The following is a 9,472-nucleotide window of genomic DNA, read 5'->3' as shown; positions in this document are numbered from 1 at the left end:
GAGGCGAAACATCCGGGGGCGAAACATCCGGGGGCGAAACATCCGGGGGCGAACTGCTGGGCGCGAAACATCCGGGGGCGAACTGCTGGGGGCGAAACATCCGGGGGCGAACTGCTGGGGGCGAAACATCCGGGGGCGAAACATCCGGGGGCGAACTGCTGGGGGTGAAATGTGCGGGGCGAAATGTGCGGGGGCGAAACAACCTGGGGGCGAAATGCTGGGGGCAAAATATTCGGGGGCGAAGTGTACCTGGGGGCGAACTGCTGGGGGCGAAATGCTGGGGGCGAACTGCTGGGGGCGAAACTTCCTAAAACCATAATTTTAGTACGGCATTAGTCGAGATTGTGTCTTATCTGCATATTTTATGTTTCTCTATTCCTGTTCAATAAAATGCCATCAAATGTTGTAACCTTATTCAGTAAGTTTCAGGGCACGGTCTTGATGTAGATGTCTTTTTAGTGGTTGATCAAGATTGGAGTGTAATGCTTGTCTTCTGACAATGTTGAAAGTAGGTTACTTATTTTCAAGATGATCCTGTATTTATGTGTCTTTTCAAAATACTATCAAAGAATTCTCCAAAGCATTGTCTCATGCACTTCTTAGATGAATTAAACATAAGCGTCAGAGATGTTAAGGGGATGGTAATCTAACACAATGTTCTTTGCTGACTATAAATCAAACTAGGTATCTCATGTATGCCATCATATTGTACTCATTTGTAAGAAGAAGAATAGTAAAGGGGCTGTATGTGGGTGGTAGGGTGAACACGAATGCTATTTGGAAATAGCTCTAGGGAAAATAATTACCTTGTTACATTATCTTCTCACAGTTTAAAGCTTCATTTATATTTCACCATATTAAAATTAACCTCTTTACCCCCTAAGGTGGTTTGCATATTAATGACCAGGACAATTTTTACAATTCTGAGCAGTGTCCTTTTATGAGATAATAACTCTGGAACACTTCAACGGATCCCACTGATTCTGAGAATGTTTTTTCGTGACATCATAAAAGTGACACCATTCTAAAAACTGCACCCCTCAAGGTGCTCAAACCACATTCAAGAAGTTTATTAACCCTTCAGGTGCTTCACAGGAATTTTTGTAATGTGCAAAAAAATGAACATTTAACTTTTTTTTCACAAAAAAATTACTTTTAGACTCCAATTTTTTTTTTTATTTACACAAGGGTAACAAGAATAATGGACCCCAAAATTTGTTGTGCAACTTCTCTTGAGCATGCCCACATGTGAGGAAAAATCACTGTTTGGGAGCACAGCAAAGAGGGATGGAGCACCATTTGACTTTTTGAGTGCAAAACTTGCTGGAACATTTAGCTGACTCCATGTTGCGTTTGAAAAACCTCTGATGTGCCTAAACAGTGAAAATCCCGTGTAAGTGACACCATTTTGGAAACTAGACACCTCAATGAACTAATTTAGATGTGTGGTGATCACATTGAACCATCAGGTGCTTCACAGATGTTTGGAACGTTGAGCCGTGAAAATAAAAAAAAAATCCACATTTTTCCCACAAATGTTTTTAGTGCCAAATTTTGCATTTTCACAAGGGTAACAGAAGAAATTGCACCATATAATTTGTAGTGCAATGTCTCCTGAGTACGCTAAGACCAAGTCATATGACACTCCTTCCCTTTGAAGGAGTGTCATATGACTTTTTGAATGTAAAATTTACAGGAATCATTAGTGGATGCAATGTCCCATTTGGACAGCCCATGATGTGCCGTAATAATGTAAACCCCCCACAAGTGATTTTGGAAAGTAGACTCCTCAAGGAATGTATTTAGATGTGTGGTGAGCATCTTGAACCCCCAGGTGCTTCACGAAACTTTATAAAGTTGAGCAGTAAAAGTAAAAAAAAATATGTTTACAGTAGGGGACATATCACTTTTAAATTGTTTGGAGCATCCATTCAATCTTATGCAGGCCTTATCGACAGGCCCAAATAATTTCTTCTGTTACTGACGTCATACAGCAGGGACATTTCACTTTTAAACTGTTTTGAGCATACACTCAATCTCATACAGGCCTTATTGACAGGCCCCCAAAAATTCTTCTGTTACTTGCATCATACAGAAGGGGAGATTTCAGTTTTAAATTGTCGTACAGGCCTTATCCACACAGAAAAATTTAGTTTTTCTGTGACTAACTCGATTCGGCACACCATATTTCACCTTCTAATTTAGTACCACTGATATTCAGCTGTGCAGAGGTGGTGCAGAGGAAAAAATCTAATTTTTAGTTGCTAATACTGTGCTCATAGCACACTATGTGAGCAACATGACTGGGAAAAAGCGAGGTCATGGTGGAGGGGGGATTAGGCTTGGTGTTCGAGGTCTAAATGGGGTAGGTGGTGAAATTGATGCCACTTTATTGGTTTCTGCCACTAATTTTTGGAATTGTGTACACTCTTGGTTGGGTGTCCATTTGCTGGGTTAGCTGTAGCAGAAGATGCACCAGTCCCTATTATACTATTTCTAATTGTGGTGAAATTGATGCTACTTTGTTGGTGTCTGCCAATACATTTTTGGAAATGTGTAAACTCCTGGTTGAGTCTCCTTCAGGTGTGTTGCCTGTAGCAGTAGACCATCAAGGCAGTCCTCCACTCACATTGAATCAACTACTCGTGTTACTATTCTTACATTTTTCTGACAATAAAAATCAACGAAACTGATATTTGTGCCATCTGAGTGAGGCTGAGCATCAATTTCAAATGTTTTTTTTATCATTAATATAGCGCCAATAATTCAACATTCGCTTTACAAACATTCACAGACATTGCTGCCACTGTCACCATTGGGACTCACAATCTAAATTTAAAATCTGTATATCTTTGGAGTGTGAGTAGAAAAATAAGTACTGGGAGGAAACTCTTGCATACATGGTTAGAACATACAAACTCTTTTCTGTGGTTGGAAGCCTATCACTGTGAGGCAAACTGTGTGCATCACTGCTGTCTTTTGGAAAACCACTGTCAAGATTGTTTTCAAGCATAGTTTGATACTGCAGATTGGGCACGTCCATTTTTCAAGTGGGGAGGCAACTTTCAAAATGTACTTTAGTATCATGGATAGAACACATTGGCACCCAGAAGTCAGCACTATTTTGAAGCATAACTATACGGGTAACAATCATGCTGCAGATAGTTCTGCAAGAAGGAGTACATGGGTTGGTCTCTTTCATGAGATCCAACTCCACAGGGTGTTGGTGGCGTGATAACACTCAAGCTTTCTTCCTCCATCCCCTTGTGGCAACCATGGACAACAGATAGGGAATCATTATCCTCTTCATCTCCTAACTGGTGCGTGTCCATCTCCTCTTCCTTCTTGTCCAACAGACCTTAACTTGGAGATATTGATAATCCTAAAGGCTTCCTCCTTTGCTTACTCATCTTTCCCGGGGACAACCACCACCTCCTCACCTAGACTATTTAAAGTGTGATCCAGCATTTAGATGACAGTAATAGTGATGCTGATGACGGCATCGTCACCGCTAACCATCTTAGCAGCCATTTTAAAAACATGCAGAAGGGTGCAGATGTCCTTCATCTGTGTCCGCTATGCAAGTGTGAGTTGCACCACATCTGTACTGCGATGTGCCAGGCTATGCAAAAAGTCATACTGCACCAGGTCTCTGTGCTACTGCCACAGTGGCTGCAACATGTGCAGAGTTGAATTCCATGGTGTGGTCCCGTTGCATATCAATCGGTTAACTGGTAGTCCGAAAGATCTTTATATCAACCTAATTGGAATGGTGAAAGTGAGCACACAATGACAGTGCTTTCTACAGCAGGGCATCCATGCTGGGACAGTGATGTAGGAATTGCTGTACCATCAGGTTGAGCATGCGAGCCATGCAAGGCACGTGTGTAAGGTTGGCCCGGCGTAGGGGTGCCACCAGGTTTGCACCGTCATCGCACACGACCTTCCCTGGCTACAGGTTGAGTGTAGGCAGCCATTGCTCAACCTCGGCATGGATAGCTTTCCATAACTGTTGATCTGTATGACTGTGATCTCTAAGGCATATTAATTTAAAACCTGCCTGATTGCGGTGAGCCATGGCTGCACAGTACAGAGGTGGGGGGGATTCCCTCTACAGTGCTGTAACGTTGGCTTCATTAAGGCATATTTGGAGGCCCTAAAGGAGTTGGAGAAGGCAGAAGCACTGGAGGAAGTATTAGATACAGAGGATTGTTCTGCAAGCCCTGGGGATTCCAAGACTTGGTGTCTACTGACACCTTGCTGTCAAGTGCTTTATGTCTCCATTCCCTGGTGTGTAGTAGTTAAGTTCTCCAACTCAAGCTGTTTAGTAGTTTAGTTCTCCAACCCCTTTAGTCTAGTAGTTTAGTTCTCCATGTTCTGGTGTGTATTTGCTTAGGTCTGCAATCATAGCTGTTTAGTAGCTTAGTTCTCTAAGCCCTGTTGTCTATAAGTTTAGTCCATCGTATGTTGTGTAGTGGTTTAGTTCTGCAACCATAGCTGTTTAGTAGTTTAGTTCTCCAACCCCTGTTGTCTATTGGTTTACATCTCCATGTCATGGTGTGCATTTGTTTAGTTCTACAACCCTAGCTGTTTAGTAGTTTAGTTCTCCAACCCCTGTTGCCTGGTAGTTTAGTCCTCCATCTTATGTTGTGTAATAGTTTATTTTTCCATCCCCAAGTACCCTGCAAGCCTTGGAGATTGCAAAACTTGTGGAGAAGACATTTCCACGACTGCCCCTTGCTCGTCCAGGTGTCATTGTTGAAATGCACCCTGGCAGACATAGAATTTTTCAGGGAACGGGTGATGTTGTCTTGTTGCTGTAGCACAGGCACATCTTTCTTAAAGAAGTAATGGTGACTGGGCAACTGGTATTGAAGGGACTGTGAAGGCCATCAGCTTTCGGAAACCATCTGTATTCATAAGGTGGATAGGCTGCATTTCTGTGGCCAACAGATTGGAGTCGCCTTGCAATAATCACAGAGATCACAGGCCTTGAGTCATACAGAAACAATCGCTGACTTATAGTGACAAATAACTCACAGCTGACCCCTATCATCCAGACAATGACACAATTGGGCCATGAACCATCCGAGGAGACCGCAGGCTGTTCACAATAATTAGTTCTCAGAAAAGTAACAGTGAGCGTACGGCTTATCCACGTCCAGATTCCAACACATGGAATATGCGTATATCCAGCTGTATGTTCACTGCTAACTCCACAATAACCCTACACTCCTCGCTGCCAACAACAATCCTGTTTTTAACCCAATAAATAAATGCAGGCAGATTGGATACCATTTTTCTTTTGAGGTTCACACCATCAGGGTGTTTCATCCTCTCTCCCTCAGAGTAGAAGTCATATACCGGCCCCCAGGCTCACCCACCCACTTCCTTTACCACTTTTAGGCACCACGTCTACACTTCATGTCCTCAGAATTGACAAACCTTATCCCGGGAGACTTCAACAGCTCCACCTCCCCAATTGCATCCCAGCTTCTATCTCTAGCCAATTCTCATGGCCTCTCACAACTTTCAAACTCTGACACACACAAAGACGGTAACACCCCTGATCTGGACTTTGTCCAGTTAAGTTCAATCTCCTACCTAGATGACTCACCTCGTACCCTTTGTCCCCCATGAAACTAGGCGTATAACCACAACTTAGACATTTTTAGGTGCTCCCTAAAAACACATTCCCTAATCAAAGTCCTTTTTATATACTGTATATAGCTTATTCTCTACTTCTCTGAACATAATTCACCATCAAACTCAACCATACCCAAAAGGCTCATGCAGCCTTTCTCTACTTCCCAATTCCTGAAGATGGGTGTACCATCATTGTAAATAAGCACCGGTAATTGGTTTCATCCACACCACATTGTAGATTGTAAGCTCAGAAAGGCAGGATAATAATTATTTTGGCTTGAATTGTTTGATTATCTTAAACTTGGTAACTTTTGACTGTTTGATATGAACTGCTGACTCGCTAAGCTATATGTAATGCGTTTGTGATCTAATATATAAAGCTCAATGTGGGTGTGTGTGTATATATGTGTGTGTGTATGTCCGGGATTGGCATCCGCACCGTCGCAGCTACAGCCATAAAATTTGGCACAGTCACACGTCTGGACCCCGAGAGCATCATAGGCTATGTTGTGAGGCGAAACTTTAACCCCTCGTGTTCCAATTCACCAAACAATTTTGCCCCTATCTACATAATGGGGAAAAAGTGTATGTATGTATTGGCATCTGCACCACCGTAGCTACAGCCACAAAATTTTGCACAGTCACACGTCTGGACTCCGAGAGCATCATAGGCTTTGTTGTGAGATGAAATTTTAACCCCGCGCATTCCAATTCAGCAAACAATTTTGCCCCTATCTACATAATGGGGAAAAAGTGAAAGAAAAAGTGTTGGAGGCAAATTGACAGCTGCCAGATGTGAACAAGGGGGACTTAAAGAATGAGAGCGATGGCGCCAAAGAGTATATACCGTACACTTGCTAAGGTGGGGCCCTGATATGGCATACTCACCACACACGGGGATATGAACACACACAAAATGCGCCACACACTACCACGTGCTCCAACACATATACCACCCTCAGCACACATTTAACCACACATACACCAACCTCGCCACATAAAAGTCGAAACACAAAAGTCGCCACTCAAAACTCGCCACGCTGTCCCAGAGCTGTTTAAAAGATGAAAAATGAGCTGTAATTGGTTGCTATCAGCAACAGTTTTCTTTGTAGACAGTTGTGGTAACTGAGGCCTATTATTCTTATCATTTCTATGGTGTTATCGTCTATTATATACACGGCTCAGCAGACAGTATCACACAGAATAGGATTAGATACATGGCTCAACAGTCAGTATCACACAGGATAGGATTAGATACACGGCTGAGCAGTCAGTAACACACATGATAGGATTAGGTACATGGCTCAGCAGTCAGTATAACACAGGATAGGGTTAGATACACGGCTCAGCAGTCAGTATCACACAGGATAGGATTAGATACACTGCTCAGCAGTCAGTATCACACAGGATAGGATTAGATACACGGCTGAGCAGTCAGTAACGCACGATAGGATTAGATACACAGCTCAGCAGAAAGTATCACACAGATGAGGATACTTGGGTAATTGTTTAGTTAATTTGTGTTACAAATCTGTAGTGTTGAATATATGATGTGAAATGTTTTTATGTGCAATATAATCATTCTAATTTGTTATTACTAACCACAGTTGGTTACTATGCCCAGGCAACGCCGGGCTCTTCAGCTAGTATATAAATAAAGTTTATTATTAGTAGTAGATTTAAGCTGGTGAAATTCAAACTGTTAACTGTGCCATGTGTAGGAGTGAAGAATCTTTTATGTGAGCACAACTGCTGAAATGAGGGTTTGATGCTGTGCCAACACAGGGTGGAGTATGGTGAACAAGGTAAGCTGCAGGACTGTGAGAGAGGTGAAGGCGGGGATGTTACCGTGGATTGAGAAAGATGGAGTGTGCTTGGTGGTAAGATAAGTCAAAAACAGCATGCATGTCCAATTCTGTATCAGCTGACAGGCTATCAACCACTCCCACATTAGGAGGTAAACAATTGGAGGTTCTTCAGCCAGAGACCTGTGTGACAACACATGCCAAGGTGAGGGAGGAGGAAGAATCAGAAGATGTGGTTGATGGGGTGGAAGGTGGTTGGTGAGACACGATAGTCTGCATTTTAGCACAATAACAATCCCAAATTAACCCATGTTGATCACGCATGTGGCAGGTCATGTATGTAGTATTGAACTGATTTCATTTTTTTACTCTACTAGGTTGTTTTTAAAAAAGTTGACAGATAACATGATTTCTAACATTTTTGCCAATATGAAAAAAAGACCCAAGCTAGGCAACTGCAGAACCGCGAATGCTATTGTCCACTGCCAGAGTTGGGCCTCAGGATGCATTGGTTGTCGTGGTTGCATAACTCTGTGTCTCTACATAACCTCCTCATCTTCCTCCTCCTCCTTCTCCGCTGAGCTACTCAGCTGCATGTCTCTCGGTTTACACCAAGTGTGATCTACTACCTCATCATCATCTTCTCTGTTCTCCCACTCCTCGCCCTGAGAGTCATCCTCCTCCTCTTCCTGCCTTGACAGCACAGCACAGTCCGCGGGCGCCTCAAATACCTGAGTCTCATCACAAATGGAACACCATCATCCAATGTGGTTAACATCTGTTGAAGAGGGTTTGGTTTATGCTCTGAGAAAACTTCATCCGGCCATAGATATGAGTCAGAAAAAAATTGGCCATCGGTGCAGATGATTTTTTCCTCTTGACTCTGATTCTTTAGAGCAGAACTCTGAAACCCATGAAATAGAATGTGTGTACAGCTCTGCAGAATGGCTCATCTGTGGTTCCCCAAGTCAGTTGGGCACTTGGAGAGTTGTGATGTGGGGGGGAAAAAAGTTAATTGGGGTGCCACCACTTTGGACTGTACTGTGTGTGATGCTAAGATAGAGGAAGAGGAGCAGAAGCCACTTGATGCAGCGCATGCCATCTACTTGAGCACATGTTCTTTCTGGCCCTCAACTACAAAGTGTACCATGGTACGTCTGCCAAAGAAAGGGAGCAGAGTGGGCCCGTCCAGTAAAAGAAGTTGTAAAAATGCTGCACAAATTCTGACTACAGCAAAACAAATCGACTTCTCATCCTTCATGTCATACCTGTCTCACAACCCTAAACAGCTATTCAGTACTTTCAATTCTTTCCTGCATCCACCGGTACCCCTCCCTCTCCTATCATCTGAATAATTTGCCTCAACACCTGTGAACTTGACACAATAATGCCCCACCTCATCCCAAAATTTACCAGTCTTCATCACAAGCATAACCTACCTCTTCAACCTGTCACTAACAACTGGTGTCTTCCATCCTGATTGAAACATACATCGATCACACCCATCCTCAAAAAGCCCACCCTTGACCCATCCTCTGTGTCTACCCATCACCCCAGATCATTTCTCCCTTATGCCACCAAACTACTGGAACAACATGTCCATTTTGAACTGTCCTCCCACCTCTCCTCTTGCTCTATCTTTGACCGCATACAATCTGACTCCAGACCACACCATTCCACTGAAGCTGCCCTGACTAAAGACACCAATGACCTACTGCCAAATCAAAGCGACGTGAGTTTGTCCCTATTACTACAGACATTCTGATCTGTTGACATTACAGACTTGGCCCTTTGTTGGATCTCCTGGTACCTAACAGACAGGACATTCAGTGTCTCCCACTCACACACCATCGTCTCATCTCTCCCCTTATGTGTTTTGTGTCAGTTGTAAGACCGGGAACTATGCTTAGAGGGCGTACTCGCGTGTTCCCGCCCTCTTAAAGAGACCGCCCACATCAACCTAAGGTATTCCCAACTTATAGCTGGGCGGCACCTTCAATTTATGGCTTCGCCTCCAATAT

This window comes from Dendrobates tinctorius, unplaced genomic scaffold (assembly GCF_039654945.1).
Source record: "Dendrobates tinctorius isolate UK_male_01 unplaced genomic scaffold, ASM3965494v1 ptg000003l, whole genome shotgun sequence".
Lineage (NCBI taxonomy): Eukaryota > Metazoa > Chordata > Amphibia > Anura > Dendrobatidae > Dendrobates > Dendrobates tinctorius.
The sequence above is the reverse complement of the archived record's forward strand: the minus strand, read 5'-3'. Positions refer to the sequence as shown.